The sequence below is a fragment of the Diadema antillarum genome, unplaced genomic scaffold (genome assembly GCF_040938485.1).
Source record: "Diadema antillarum isolate AM-2024a unplaced genomic scaffold, OU_Dant_1.0 seq00000881_RagTag, whole genome shotgun sequence".
Classification (NCBI taxonomy): Eukaryota; Metazoa; Echinodermata; class Echinoidea; order Diadematoida; family Diadematidae; genus Diadema; species Diadema antillarum.
In genome coordinates, this window is record NW_027271745.1 from 527,324 (window position 1) to 544,319 (window position 16,996).

At 38.0% G+C, this 16,996-nt stretch overlaps 1 protein-coding gene across 1 annotated transcript in view; it reads left to right on the plus strand.

Annotated features, from left to right (window-relative positions):
• LOC139740778 (caskin-2-like) overlaps positions 1-16,996 on the plus strand; it is a 71,102-nt gene that overhangs the window by 40,713 nt on the left and 13,393 nt on the right. The window lies entirely within an intron of this gene.

Below are 16,996 nucleotides of genomic sequence, written 5' to 3' on the forward strand. Positions count from 1 at the left end.
TGTGTCCCTAAAGATATTTCGTTAGGATTTTTAACTGAATCAGATCTTTGCAAACTATGTTAAATGGTATTCAAGTGTATGTGCAGTACTATTCCTCACGGACGTTCGCTGCTCTGGACATGGTGAACTTCAGCGGTGAATAAAAACTTGTTCCTCTGGGAAAATCCTAGTATAATTGGGTTCATATTAAAGCTTGAGTTATACTCTTTTAGGTAAGATGAATAATTTGGAGAATTTCCTACTTTTTAAATTTTGCCCTGTTTTGGCTCAATTGTACATCGTTCAAAATTCTGACCCATATGTATTTGACAAACATGCTAATATCTTTGCAATAAATTGTTTATAGGCTCTAATGTTTTGAAATGTTAGGACTTTAACACTTGATTACCAAGTACATACATTGTATCTGCAGGAGATTATAATTTCCTGTCCTTGTTTTATTGTTCTGTAGCTCCCTGTTGTGTATTAATCTAGTCTGCTCAGTACATTACAAAAAGCCTCTCAACAAATCTATGTCAAGTACTCAAATATTCAATTTCATACATTTAAGTACCACCCCCACCCCCACCCCATCCTTACCATTACTCGCTTGGCAATATTTTCATCTCATCTCCTACCACTTCTCCCCCAAATTGGAATGGGCAAGTGGCATGGGACAGTCGGGATGGCATCGCATAGCTCATGCTTGCCTGCATCTGGAGAGAAGTGGGCACTCCTTAAAACATGAAGGAGAGCCAGGGTCTCGTCGTCCCGTGAAAGGCCCCCATTCAGCATCCAGGGGCTATATCTCAGTAAACTGGCAGATGAACAGAATATATCTATAAGTATAAATATAATGAAGTAAGTATATACATATTGCTTGCTCTGATATGCATAACTATAGCATACAGGTACAATAATGTGAATTATTGAGTGTATAAAGACACAGGAACAAACAAACAATTAAATACTTCAATCAATAAAAATATTGAATAAGTCGCCCCAACAGAGGTGATTCATTTTTAGGTCTTTCTAATACTCATTCCATTTAATATACAGCGATATTACACATGTATAGACTTCTAATTTTGCAAATGGTAACTTAAGTTAAATCAAGCAAATATTTCCAGAGAATTAGGTTTCAATATCAAAAAGTCATGTAATATAGCTTTCTTGGGTTGTAGCTCGAATTTCTTCGGCTTTATACTAATTGATCGGTTTATTTTAGAATTCTTTCTTGTTTTTCACAAATGAAACTGTTTTATTCCTTCTTCGATGCCCCTTCACATTTAAGTCACGTTCTTCATACAAATACAGAGTTCCGTGATGTGCTTTAAGATGTTGTTGCGCTCAGACAAACCGAGGATTTCAATAGAATGAATTTTTTTCCCAACTTATAAGAAAGAAATTCTAGTGATTGATTTATTTTCTATCCTGTAAGGAGGGGGGCTATTTTGGGTGCCCATGGAATGCTGTTTTGACAGCATGCTTATAAATTCAATAACCAACGATTCTCCAATATATCCAATATCTCTCGTGGTCTATCAAATGGAGATTAAATACACTTCTTCCTCAAATTTGAAAAAGGGACACAAGTATCAATACCTGGCAGTGTTTGAATATTCACCTTGCAATCCTGTAGTGTTTGTTGAAAGGCAGTCACAATCAGTTCGCCATTCATGTATAACTATTACAAAAATGCATTTTGCTACATTCATTCTAAAATCATCACAGTCAAGATTTGTTAATGAAAACCAAAATCTTGTATGCTGGCAGTTTCAATTCTATGGGGAAGAAATGGTTTTGACCTATGAATTCCCATTAAATATAGTATCATTAAATGGCAGTATCATAACAATGGCCTTGACAATTGTTCTTTCTTTTCAGGATTGGTGTGAGAATGAGCATTTAGCACTGACATTCCTGGAGGAATAGGACTAACCTAGGGATATAGACACCCTTAACCCGTTGAGGACGAGTCCAGAGTATACTCGGGCAGGTGTCTATGGGAAATGCATGTTGTAGCAAATTCAGTCCATCCTCAACGGGTTAAACTCCCAATTACAGAAAAATGATAATGATAATATGATAATAATCTGCAATGTTTCTCCATAGTCATTTCAGAGAGGAGAGTACAGTGAAAGGTGATTTACTGTATAGCCACATAATTGAATGAAACTTTAACAAACGAGAAAGCTTGGAAATATGATGGTAAACATAATGACCTTGTTCATATGGTCAGGAAACCTGCCGACACTGTTCCTGCAGAACCTCAGACTAGCAGGCTGAATCATGTGACGATACTTTGTCGTGTGATGAGTATGTTTCTATCTGTCTAGACGTAAAATGTAAACAGTTTGATTTTTTTTTTGTCCATTTCTTTTTTCTTTTTCTTTTTTGGTAGCATCAAGTTGTTTGTAACTTTGCTTGAGATGCAGGTGTGTTTCCTTGGATATTCACCTCACGCCGAGCATTAAACTTTGACTGGGTCTGTTTGGTATGCTTTATTGGTCGTTTCCTGTATGTGCTTTCCATGTTATACACGCTTGGTATGGAGCTCTTTTCAGATATGTCTTCACAGTTGATAAGACAAACATCTTTTTTTTTTTTTTTTTTTTTTTTTACAGCTGTATGGAGTGAACATGGCTGGGATTTTGAAGTCATGTTTTAAATTCAGTTTTGCTCAAAGTCAACAGCTGTGACCCAGTTGTTGCAGTTTTGGCTTTAATTCAAAATGAAATAAGTTGACAAGGTTCAACTTCTCAGGACTGGTATGTGGCAAAGAATTTTTCTCACATGATGTAATGCACATACACGAAGGAAACACTGATGTTATAGGCCATGGGGTGAAGCTGAAAAAGAGGCTTAGAAAATGGGTTTCGTTCCAGCAACACTGGCACTACATTCTGAATGCGGAAATGTGATGTTTTGTACATCCTAAATATACTGTAAAAAGTTCTCCTCGAAATATCCTGCAGTTTTTGCGAAAATCCATATTATATAAACTGCGACCAGCAGCCCAATACACATATCGTAATGGGGATGCGGATTGTAGCATTTAGGATCATGACAGAAAAGTATCGCGGACAAATGTCAACCTTAAATCGAACAAAAATTCTTCAATTTGAAGACTTACAAGTAAGGTTGAAGTATTGACAACAGGGTTCGTGCAAGGTTTGGTTCTACATAATAGTCATTTTCTGTTCGATTTGATGACTTAATATGACTAGGTCGAGAGGAATCTGGGAGAGCTACGCTGAATTGACGGTCAGCGCAGGCGCACACATCACTGCGCACAAATTTCGTATCCATTGACTGGATATTAGATGTCTGTGTGTGCATGCGCTGGCCGTCAATTCAGTGTAGCTCTCCCAGTTTCCTCTCGACCGAGTCACATTTAGTCATCAATTTGAACAGAAAGGAACTATTTGCAGAAGCAAACCTTGCACGAACTCTGTTATCAATACTTCAAATTTATTAATAAGTCTTCAAATTGAAGATTTTTTCCCGATTTTAAGTTGATATTTGTCCGCGATAAAATATCCGTCATGATCCTGTATGCTACAGTTCACAGCCCCATGACGCTATGCGTATGGGGCTGCTGGCCGCAGTTATGCGTATGGGGCTGCTAGCCGCAGTTATGCGTATGGGGCTGCTAGCCGCAGTATAGTTCCCATAGTGTTTCTAAGCTGAAATACATATACACATTTGTAAAGCACTGCTTTTAGCCATATACCTAGAAAAAAAAGTGAAGTTTTGGTTTAATAGTTGCATTATATCTCATGTTTCAGCTTTTCCTGATGCTGGCTATGCAAAGGAGGACAAGAGCAAAGTGGTTCAAGACCATATGAGAGAGAGCACTGACTGACCGTCAGAGGTCAAGGCAAATGCCTTATATTCTGTTCAAAGACATGTTATTAATCAAATGACTAATCATTCAAGGCAAAAAAAAAAAAATCAGTGTGTTTGTTTGTGTGTGTGTCCGCGTGCATGTGGGAGAATCTTATTGTACACACACACACACACACACACACACCCTCACATGCACACACACATACGCACACACATAGTTATGAAGATTCAATATACCCAAGTGTATTAAAATATTATTCTACATGCCTTGGCCATTTATCACATCAGCATCATAAAAAAGATTATCATAAACATGAACACACACAATGATATAATACATGTACTGATCAGTGCATTACACATACACAGGTGCATAAAAACGCTGACATATTATATACACTCACACGCACACATACAAACTCATTTACACACATGAGACATTACTATTAAACAGATCATATTGTTTATCAGTAAACATGTTTTTCTTTTCTTCTTCTTCTTCTTCTTCTTAAGAAGCTTTAATATACTTAGATCACATAGCAATCACGTTGTTCATGAAATATTATACATTACTTTAGCACTAGAAAATTTAATCTTCATAAAATTTCCTGAAGTTTTCATTGCTATCATTAGGTTACAACATGGTGGGACACTACCTCCTTTCATGTAAGATAGCTCAAAATGATAATCAGTCAAATTTTCTAGTTTTAATAAATTTCCTGGAACATTCCATGGTCCAAATATCCTTGAAACGGTGTAAAAGTTTTGAAAACTGCCAATATATAAAATAAAGGCAAAATTATAGTTTACCCATTCATGAGTGAAAACTGTTGGATTCTGCATTGGAGGCAATGTGTACCTGAAAATCTTGGAGAGAATAAAACAGGTTTGGCATCAAAAATTATGATAACATTGCAATTAACATCCAATATCAGAGGATCTGTGCAAACCTGACTCAACTTATGCACAATTTGGCTGGTGTGTATTAGTTTTAGCAAACTGATTTTGTACTCACACCTACATTGTACTGACCTTTCTACATGAACATTCTGTTTCAGTATTAATAATAGTTACATATTTTTTCCCCAGAGTGGGAGAAACAAATTTTAATCGTAGTCATTCAGTTTTATGAAAAAAAAAACACACTTAGGAAAACATCTTTGTTCTTAGAATAATTCAACCCTAATCAAATCATAATAGTGGGCAGAAATGTTTGCTAAAGGGCGAACAATCACATACTGAGGCAAGGAGTCAAAACATGTTGCATAAACATTGGCATTCAAAATACAGGAAGCAATCTGTATTACAAAGACATTTTATCATGCACAACTTTGGTAAGATGTCAATTCTTGAATATCAATCACATTGACCAAAGCATTGGTGCATATACAGTACATTCTGTTGTTTCTGAACTTTGCACTGAAGTTCTTTGTGTATGTGTGTGAATGTTTCAGTGGTGTATAGGCCTATATATTGCTCCATTTTATCAAGGACAACTTATAGTAACATGACAATGTTTTCATGCTTCAATATCAATCATATTAACCTATTTCCCTTGGCAAGTACTGAGCAGGTTGACTCTGTTGCAAATGATGCATTTCACAGGCAACACAGCAGAACCTGAAGAGCTTCCAGAAGAAAATCTTGATCTTGATGTGAGCGTCTTAGGGGAGGAAACAGATGCTCCTGCTGACGGACCAGGCTCCTCCTTCAGCTTTCGTTTCCTAGCGAGATTCAGGCGTTTGCTATCTATAAACCTCTTGTAGCACGTTTCATGGAATCCTATTTAATACAATGGAGAAATGAACAGCAATGATTAGCCGTTGGATTTTGTTAGGGAGAAAAAAGGCTAAATGCTAGAGGGAGGGGTTGAACATTACACTCAATATATCATTAAATGTACGGTAGACTATTGACTGCCAATATTTGAATCTTGTAATTACCAATACACAGGCCCTAGTACTATGCCAGGTAATCATTTGTTAACACCTCATGATCATTGTCATCATCAACTACTTCAACTTGTACTTGCAGTGCAATTACTGATTTCAAGTTACATCTACAGCTTTCAGCACCTGATCACATGCAATATCAATTATCATAATTATGAATACAACTGCCTTATCATCATTAATACTAGTAATCCTTGGCCTTTCACTATCACCACCACCCACTGCTTTATAGTTTGGCACAACATAATGGTAATCATATGTTTTAGGGAGTTTAATTGTTGCAATTATGTTATTGTCATTGTTGGTCTTTTAGATCTATTTATATCAAATATTAATAAGTTAATTTAATGAGATGCTAAATGTGTGTTTTGAGGGAGGATTCGCCAATTTCGGGGTGAGAGAAACAGGATGGATTTTTAATATTAATACTCCATGGCCATGATTATGAAAATATAAATTTACATGCAGTTTAGACCTTTTTCAATCCAGTCCTTTGTGTCAAGACTTTTACAAAACAATATCACCGATCAGCTACATCAACCTAACCTGGTCCTGGGCTGTACATAGAACAACATGTAAAATTACATCTAGGCGACATTATAACGGCGCTATGCCATGCCAAGGACCTAAGGTGAAATGCAAGATAATTTATCTAAGTAACAGACACGCTAACGGCTAAGCTACTGTATTAGCGCCCATTATAACATACACAAGCAACGTTCATAACATAGCTATTAAACGTTGTACAATTGTACTTGTAGTCATCATGGTCATTAACATTATGAGTGAGACTGCACTGCAGTGTCGACTGCTACGATTCGACTGTACGCACGTAAACTAACCTGTAAATTATCCTACTACGTAGGTTGCAGTCAGTCCCCCTGAGCAGCTGAGTCACTTCGTTCTGGTCTGCGATTTCACGGTCTCCCCCACTCAATTTGATCCACTCTTTGGCACACAAAATAGGTTTCGTCTATTTTAGGTTTGTCATAGCCGTGAAATTTTCAAACTTCATCGATGTTACATGCATAATAACGCATAATAAGTTTCGGCTGAGCAGACGACGTAGACGCGTCGACAGGCTCACAGGGGGCGGCCATTTTGACTCGTAAACAATAATTCTCGATTCGGATTGGATAACATACATCACATGATCGTTCGCGAATGAATATCGTACACGGCAAAGTGTACATATTCAGCTCCTCAGTGACAAAAAAGTTCACTGTTTCCCCCTAAATTACCAAAATACTGCAGGAGGGTTTGTGTCGAACTTTTTCCTGTAGCCTTTTTGGTTATTTGTTTACACGTAGCTGTGGAGAAATTTTAGTGCCGCAGTTGTCGGAACGAAACAAGCGAAAAAACCAGCTCACCCCATGGCCTATTAGCTGAAAATGAAAGTGAATTTTATGAGTGCAGTGCCCGATCAGCAGGGTAGCACAAAATTGCCCCCAAATTTCTCAATTAGATGCAAGCATTTGAAAATAATTCTTCACCCTGTGTGTAAGTGCCATGAAATGATTTTTATGTTTCATAATTGGGGAGAGAAGTCACGGCATCCTAACCTGATGTCATTGCCCCCCTACCCCCCCCCCCCCCCCCCCCCCCCCCCCGATCCCGTGCTAAATTGTATGCTGAAAGTGTCTCAAACGCTCACTTTGCCACAAAGTTCAGTCTCATGTTTCTCTCTCTCTCTCTCAGTTTCTCTATCTATCTATCTATCTAATCTATCTATCTATCTATCTGTTTCTCTGTCTATCTCTCTCTCTCTCCATCTATCTGTCTCTCTCTCTATCTATCTATCTCTATCTATCTATCTATCTATCTGTCTATCTGTCTATCTGTCTCTCTATCTATCTCTCTATTTATCTATCTGTCTATCTGTCTTTCTATCTATCTGTCTGTCTATCTATCTGTCTGTCTATCTGTCTATCTGTCTATCTATCTGTCTCTCTATCTCTATCTATCTGTCTCTCTCTCTCTATCTGTCTTTCTATCTATCTGTCTGTCTGTCTATCTGTCTATCTGTCTGTTTGTCTATCTGTCCATCTATCTATCTGTCTTTCTATCTATCTATTTGTCTCTCTGTCTATCTATCTGTCTATCTATCTGTCCGTCTATCTATCTGTCTATCTATCTATCTATCTGTCTATCTATCTATCTATCTGTCTATCTGTCTACCTATCTATCTGTCTATCTATCTCTCTCTCTCTCTATCTACCACCACACCATTGCAGGTGTGGTGATAAATCAGTCCACCGGAGCTCCCTTTTCTACCCTTAGCATCCCAGCTCCAACATGGATAACCCTGTATTAAAAAAGAAAAAAAAGGAAAAAAAGCAAAATACCTCAGAAACATGCCTGATGTACATTACGTGAGTGCCGCTGACAGAAAAGATGCAACACTGGGCCGATAAGCCAGGCTTGTAGCCCATCGTCGTTGAGTCCGGCCATGTTTTATTCATGCTTTGAAGATACTAACGGTTATTTTCCCATGAAATATGACCCTGCTGTTCGGGTGGATTTTTCCCTAGGCTTGTCAACACACTCACCTGGTGTACATGTATAATGAATAGGAGTTTTGGCAAACCGTTTCTGTGTTTATTCTCCTAGTCTGCAAGAACTGGAGCACTACTTTTAAAGGTAAAGTTACATGGGGTGGGGAGGGGCACAAGGTAGGTAAGAAACAGCTTGAACTTGTCTCATGTTGAACAAAATAAAGGGACAGATTTTGTATGAAGTAATTCAATGTTGGTTCGTGTATGGTATGTTTTTAAAGTTTGTAATTCTTTTTTTTTTCTTTTTTGGACAGTTACAGTGTAGTTTGTTCTCATGGTGGTTTTGCCCAAATGTCGTTTTTGTTGTTGTTGTAAAAGATTTTCGCAGTAGATTTTCATGGTGCCTTGGGTACCAAAGCAATTAAAACTGCCATTTGTGGTTATCAATATTATTGCTGATGTTTGAACTTAACTTACCCTTTCTGTGGAACAAGGTGGCAACTGCATTCAAGTAGAAATTTTAATCCTGATGGCATTGTATGGTGTAGTTTTGGTAACAAAAGCTTGCCGCAAGAGAAGCTCACCAAGTTTTGCTGTGACTGCATTCTTTGTTTACTTGAAATAAAAAACTGCAGCCTGTAATTACTAGAAATGCAAAATCCACAGTTCTCACCGTTATGTAAAGTAGCTCAGGGAAGCACTTATGAAAAGGGGAAAATCATGAAAACTTTCAAACTACACTAAAAAATAACTCCACATAGTAGTAAAGTAGGTTTTTGGTGATTTACAGTGTAAGTCTGTGTAAAAGTAAAACCCATAGGCCCTATTCTTTTTAAAACTTAGCAGTGATTAATAGATAGTATAACTGTTCAAGTTATATGGTCATATTCTTTTTTTTCATCTGAACTTAAAATATCCAGAAACACTTTTTTGAGTATGCTGTCATGTGGATTTGATAGCAAAGAAGTTTTTGAATAATTTTTGGGTTCCTGTGAGTTGTTCACTTTGGATTCATCTTTTAAACTTTGTACTGCACATCTGAATGAAGACGTGGCTCTTTTTTTGTACATGAGAGATTAGTTTGAATGGGACTAAACTTCTTTTCAATAGAAGAGCATTTTAAGGATAAAGTACAGGTGTAGACAAGTGTCTAGTCAGGGCATTTAAGTGTAATGTTTTGGAAACGTTTTCTTTCGGCCCGGCAAACTCAACAATAGGGCAAAGAAAATGATCAAACCCTGCATAATCTTGAGAGGAAGCAAATCTGATCGTGCCATTATCTTGATGTTGCATAATTGGATTTTGTTGGTATACAGAGTCTTGTCTATAGCTTCAAATCTTTAATGGAATCCTAAATACATGTATGCATCTGATGGACACAAGCAGGATATGCTCTAGTTTTGCTTCAAGGCCATTTTGTATTACTTTTTGCGTAAACCCATGCTTCAAGTCTGTCACACCAACTTGAGTCTTTTTTTTCATTATTCAATCTGTGCATTATTTGCATTTGTGTGTATTCTGTTATACTAAGCTTGTTTTACAATAGACTTTTAATACCCTTCATATTTCACTCAAACTGATATGTTCCATAATCATTTATATATATGTATATTTGTATGAAGAAAGGGCAAAGTAGATAATGACTACACAGTCTGGAATGGAGGCTTGGGGAGTAGTACATAGTGGAAAGGAAAATGGACTCAGGGAGTGTGTACCTTTAAGTACATCAAGACTGGTTTTCAGTGGTCCAATGCCTAGGGAGTTTTTAGGTGCCAAAGACTACTGAATGAAATTGCGTTTCAACCCAGTTAATCAATGTCCATTGAGGAGGAGGAAATTAGATGTATCTAACCACTTACCCGAACACGAGCCACGAGGAGCATATGGTTGCATGCTGGGACATCGGCAAAAAGCTTTTCTTAGAGGAGGGGGGGGGGGGGTGGGGTGGGGGGAGTGATGTTCACAAAATGTTACGGCGGTTTGCATTTTCTCATCGATAAATTACTCCACACTCCTGCCGCCTGTAGAAGCTTTGCCCAAATGTCCCCATCTCCCGTGCTGAGGCATTGAACAGGGTGCCCCCTTTTTTAAGAAGCTGAGAGAAAAACAAACTGTGAAGTGCACAAATCACAGATCATGTACATACGTACATTGTAGAATCGTAACGCAGTTACCACGGCGTGATGTCAAGCCGTTTCAGATGGCTGAAAGAGTTTCCTTCTTAACATTTATTGTATTTGATGCATAAGGCCAATTTTTTTTTGTTTTGAATGCTGACGAGTTTATTTGATAATTCCTCATTCAATTTTTTCTCCCTTAAATTTACAAGCATGTTACATTTTCTTTTCGTTATGTTTGCATCATAAAGTCATAGCACGACTCCCGCCCCCATCTTGTCGGGTTTTTTCTCAATTCTATGTGTAGCCATACAGTCCATACAGAGACCTGAAGACTAAAATTCTTGTAATATTCACGTATTGCACGCATCACCGGTGGAGTGAAATTTCAAAGCATGATGGATTCTTAGAAGTCCTTTCCCTTGTCCTTCCGATAACTGTTTGTTTGGCATTTCTTTTTTTTTTTTCTTCTGGCATATGTTGACTCTTCCACTGGAAAGGACAGCAAACGGCTCATTTCTCTGACATGGCCATACAGCATGAAAGATGCATAATATGATCATCAGATATATGGATATGAAGCAGAAGGACCTAACTCTGTAAAATACGCAGCCGTTTTGAAGAGGATGATGTGGTTGCTGGTGAAGGAATCGCTGTGGAATCAAATTGTGAAGAAAGTACGATTCAAAACTAAAACTTTCGTAGTTTAAAAACTGTTTGCTCCAAGGTAATGAGGAAGAAATAACAGAAATATAATGCAAAGACATGGTATGTGTGGATATGAAATGTCATCAGATTTTCCTAGGTATAGCAGTAGCTCATTTATCACACCTGTTTGAATCATAAGGCGTATACATTCAATTACCTGTAAACTTACAGTGGTTTTTTATTATCCCAGACGTTGATGTGTTTTAATTAAGTTTGTAGTAAGCCAGAGGAAAATATTTGCACTGCCGTTATCATGATTCTGAAGCTCAAAATTGTGACTTGTTTGCTAATAGTTCATGAAAAAAGCACAAGTCTGTGGTGAGATGAATCAAAGGTGCTTTTGGACTGCAAACCTCATCGTTTGATCCTGTTATAACGCCTTTCTGCTTCCAAATGGGCAGTGCTATACATGAGTGGATACCACCAAATCCTATCCACACAGTCTTTTTCTTTTTCCTTTTTCCCCAGCCAAAACTTCTTTGTCATTAGATAACCCTTCAAAGCCCTCAATAATCATATTTGGAAAAAGGGTAGTGGAATAAAAACCGTGGTGCCGTGATTTTTTCGGTATGAAAGCGGTAGTCGTACATCTCTCTTTTCTTAGCCTGAGAAAATTCCGGCGTTTTCCCCTTGTCAAGGGAGCAGGGCACTGTGATCCCTGGCCTTACTGCTATTGTTGGCTGCTAATGTGCCATAGCATTTAATGGGGCAGGATGGTTCAGATTGCATTTAACACACACTCACAGGCACACAGATAGAGAGGGAAAGAAAGGAGATTGTCTGAGTTTCCTGTGAAACAGAATAGCTTCCATGTCAGAGATTTTTCAGCATTATGTTCCCCCAAAGCCACGGGTTTTCATTCTGTTTTATCTCCTTTAAAAACTTTTGTATTGTTTTCCTCTTCATGTCTCATTCTACATTTGCATCTTTTTATCTCTTTTGGAACCCTAGTAAATTTGAGTTTTGTTCGGTATGTTTTTTTAAGTGCGAGAAAGAAATGGCTACTTTTTGCCTGAATTAAGCTTTGATTTGGCTGTTGTTTCTTCCTGTGAGAACTGAAAAGAAGAATGTGAATGACATTACTATTTACTCATTGAACATCAAATTGGATAAAAGTACATATAAAGAGATGACATTGTACTAGAATATCGAAGCATGCGCAAGAAATGATTTCATTCATAATTGTATGTGTATGTGTGAATGCTTGTGTATGATGTATATTGTGTGTTTATGGAAAGAATTATTTGCATTCATTTGGTAGTTTAAATTTTGTTTATAAGCAGTTGTCATATCAAGGCCATACTTGGAGCCACGTTGTTTAGTTTACATTATATTCTTCATATGATTTTAAAAGGGAAAGTGATATTGCGTACATCGATATTCGTCATAATATTTTGCATATCGTCTTGTGCACTTCAAAGGAGTAGCTGGGTCAAAATGTACATAATGCCATGATGCATACTACTGTATATGAGGAGCTGCACATTATTACAAAGTGGATCTGTTCAGATGCACTCATCTCGTGCAGTTCTCATCTGGTACTTCAGACACCAAGTGGGGACCCACCCAAGGTATGGTGTATATAGAAAGTGAGAAACAAATGGTGATGTAACTGATATATCTCCTTCTCTCTCTCTCTCTCTCTATCTCTCTCTCTTGATTACATTCTGAGTGTGTGTGTGTGTGTGTATACAGCTGCTCAGACCTTAAAAGCAAATTGGCATTTGAAAGTGTGTAAGCCTAGCGGTACTTTGCACGTTCTATGTATTTATTGACAGTAGCAGGCTTACCGTATGGGGTTTGTGCGGGTAATGCAGGGGTAAGAGTTATTTTCAGATATAAAGTATGCACATATATGTTCAGCTGCTCTTTTCATTAGACTTGACAAGGCTCGGAAGTGTTCAACAAAATACATACACCTACGTGTATTAGTGAGGTTTGTCTCAGCTCGATGAGAAATAGTTCATTGACCCTACTTCTGAATAATTATGTTTTGATGTCAGGGTTCTCCACTTCCCACGGCTGGAAGTTGGCTTCCGGATGTGTGTCAGCTGTAGGGTATTGTTAGCAGTGAAGTATAGTTCCATAAGTTAGTTAGGACATGGCATTCATTCATAAATTCAATGGCTGAAAAGTGCTGCATTATTGTTTAAATAACCAAGTTATCAAGATGTGCTAGAAAGCACTTCACAGATGCATGACGTGCCTGCAAAATGTTATCGCGTTATCAATCAAATGTTTTCTGAAAGGCACTTTGACTGAACAATGGTTCTGTTTTCTTTCTGAACAGCATGCATTAGAGAGTTCTCACAGTAAACCAAGGATCACAATCCTCCCTAAAGTTACTGTACTCATAAGACCTCAAATTTGATTTGATTTTGTGAACAAGAAAAATCATTTCGAGTCAGCTTTTCTATTCCTTCCGTGATTTACATGATACAAAGATTTACATGAATATACTGGGTTTATGGGTAGGTGCAAAGAGAAAAAGGGGAAAAAAAGTCTTGGCCTATATTTGCCAATAATGGAAATGAGTCATTTTGGGCCAAAATGGCAATTAATGTTACAATGTCATAAATTATGTGCAATAAAATGAACTGATTTGTATAAAGATAGTTGTCAAACTGACAGATTAAAAAAAAAAAATTATGATATAAAGTGAAATGGACCAAACTATGTGCGTAGAATATTGCAACCAAACTTCTGAGTCACAAAATGAATACTGCTCCCGTATGTGTTAATGAATGTCAACAGTGTCATTCACATGCAGTTTACCACCCACAGTCTTACACTTACTCCCACATGGAATGTGTACACTCCTGCAGTTTCTCAGAACACATCCTTTCACACTTCTATCGTGGCAGACTGTGTGGTGCGTTGGAGTTCTTTAACGCCTGCCCCGAACTTTGAGCCAGTGTTGTTTATTTGTCCAACCCTTCCCTTCCTTCACCTGAATTCGACTATATACCTCCACGAAGAATTTGTTTAGATCAAACTCGACAAGATGAAAGTGAGCAAGGGAGCTGTGGTGCAAATGCTTTCGATGAAATTCCAGAAGTATTTAGAAAGTGACCGCAATGTCAGTGTCGTAGAGTTATTTTTATACACGGCATCTTAAAGGACTTTGAAGAAGCCAGCTTGGTTACATCACACAAGGATCCGTTTATCAACTCACTTCTGGCGCAGAATTAAGGTTTCCAAACAACTTTCAAGGAGTTTGTGGCAGTTGATAAATGCAAAGCTGTTTTGATTATGGGGTTAGAAAAGTGAAATGCTGAAAAGAGTGCGATCGCAATGCCTTTGAGCCAGGAACGCGTTTCTGTAGAGTTGATGAATGCAAAGTCGTTTTGAAGCAAGTTTATAGCTCGGACCTGCCCACACCAACCACTGCCAACTACACATTTCCACTCCTCAGGTCAAGCTGCGCAATGGAGCTGCGCAGTGACAAGGCCTCCCAATCGACTCATGACAAAAGTGTTGAATGTAACAACTTGAGAAATGCAACCTGAAAGGCGTTCGCAAACACGTTTTTTTTAGTGGGTATTGAAATGCGTTTCCAACATGGGAAAAGTTGATAAATGCAGCCCCACATTGCTTGTACGGATTTTCCTGGGATTATGTTTGTCTACAGAATGACTCAACGAAAAGTTACTTTTATTTTTGTTTTGTTTTTGAAGTCTATAAATCAGCTTACTTTGTCGTGAAGGATGCATTATTGAGCAAATATCCTTGATTTCAGCTAAAGCAGGGATGTGAAGACATACAAGTTTCTTGTGGTATAAAGAAATTAAATGATCTGTACACAGAATGAATATATATAGAAGACACCATGCATGCATTGTCCCAGTCATGTAGACTTCAAGGCTTTCTGAACATGCCCGTATGTTTTGATGGCCATTGATGTACAAGTTGTAGTTCTGAGAAGCAAAGTAAGTCGCCAAATGTGGTTTTATTGTCATGTTGTGTGTTCCTCTTTTGAGGAGAAAGGGATTTCCTCAAATGGTAGCATGGCTATTGTATTCTATGATTATCATTTATGAATAAAAACAACCATGAGTCACACTCAATTTCACTTCAGCTCTTTTTTTTCCTTTCTTTTCTTTTCTTTTCTTTTCTTTTTTTTTTGCCTGATGCAAACAAGACATAAACACCCGACAGTAGGCACTTTGTTCGTGGAAAAAAAGAGTTCATTCATGAAGAGAGACTTGTTGATTGTTCCAAAAGTCTGTGTGGTGGGTTCTATAGTGTTTTTTTTTTTAAGCAAGATATTTTTGCGACATAAAATTTTCATGATTTGTCACTGGCATTCACTGCATATAGTGTGTATTTTAATTTCGCAAATCTTGGTTCTTGCAAAATTTGTGGAATTAAGAATGCATGCAAACATTCCTTGTTTTACAGTATTAAAACCACCTGTAATCAATATTCCTGCAGCGTTTCCCGGGCTGTAATGCACCTTGATGCCTTTGCTCTTAGTGAGGGGTTGTGAAGCTTTGTGGTGATTTAGAGGGGATCACGCTTATTTTCGATGGATGTAAGATGTATCAAATGCTTTGTTGCTGTCATGTTCATGGAGAATGATAAAAGGAACATTTTTAGCAGGTGTATGAAAAATATTTTGACTTGGGCTCATTCCATGTAAGCTTTTGTGTGGGTTGGAGAAATATCAAATTTCAATGTAATTGTTGTACGTAGGAGGATTACAATAGAAAATATGACAAACAAGATTCTTTGAAGGGTGAACTCTACATTGTATTTTCACCTTGATATTTATTGAATAGATTTTTTAAGGGTGTTTTGTGTGCAGTAGTTTTCTTGATAGTATTTTGCATCAGTAGGCTGCAGATTTTTGCGCTTTTTTGAAAAAAAAAGTCTTTGCAGGGGAAGACTGCCTACAAATGTAAGTGCTGCCCTTTTCGATTGAACACAATATTTCTCCCATGGCAAACAGTGGCATTGAGTTGACTCCAGTGTACTGGGTATAAAAAGGATGAAGGATTAACATTGACCTGAGGAACAAGGTGTGTGACGTGCGTGCTACATTCTCGTCCCAACGTCTATTCATCTTCTGACCCGTATTCATTCAAAAAGTGGGATAAATAAACAGGCTAAAGATGACAAGAATACCCTAGGTGACTGCAGTCACAAACTTGCTGTTACAGAAAGGGTGTGGAGCTGGTGTCAATCGTGTGTCATGCTATTTGAACACAGTTTTTTTTTTTGTTAAAGGCCAAACTTCCAATCTTTCTATTCCTCTGCCCTCTGCACAGGTGGCAGGGGCATCGTATTTCACATTCTCCGTTTGTCTGTCTGTGACCATTTTCACACGTGTCAAGAAACATAATTGCAATGCTGAATTACAGTTACGATTACAATTACAATTAGAATTATCGTCTGTGTACACGACCGAAGAAGGCGCTGGAGATTCTGCGGTTTTAAATTTTAGAGCGAGGAGAAGAGGTGTGGCTTCTTTCTGAGTGCCCATCAATGACTCTTGGGCAGTACGTTCTTGAGCGGTTTTTCTGTGAAAGTGGTTGAATTGTCACCATAGGCTCCACCCAATTTGGAGGTCCATCTGTATACGTGACTGTTTCGTTTCATAATTCTGGAGAATCGTCACTGGAAAACTCCTTCTGGACCGTCATTTGAATTACGATTTGAATTACAAATCACATCACCCTCCACGATTACATACACTCGGCCAAAATGCGTCCTTTGAATCATGATTGCAGTGGTATCACGAGAATCGTGATTCAAATGAAGCACTCTCGGTACGTGTGAAAACGACCTGTCTCGCTACCTGTCTGTCCATATGCCTCAATCTAGTTGGCCCTATACTGTGCTCTTTTCAGTGAGTATGGCGTTCACGCTGGGATGCTTATTTCGGCCAATT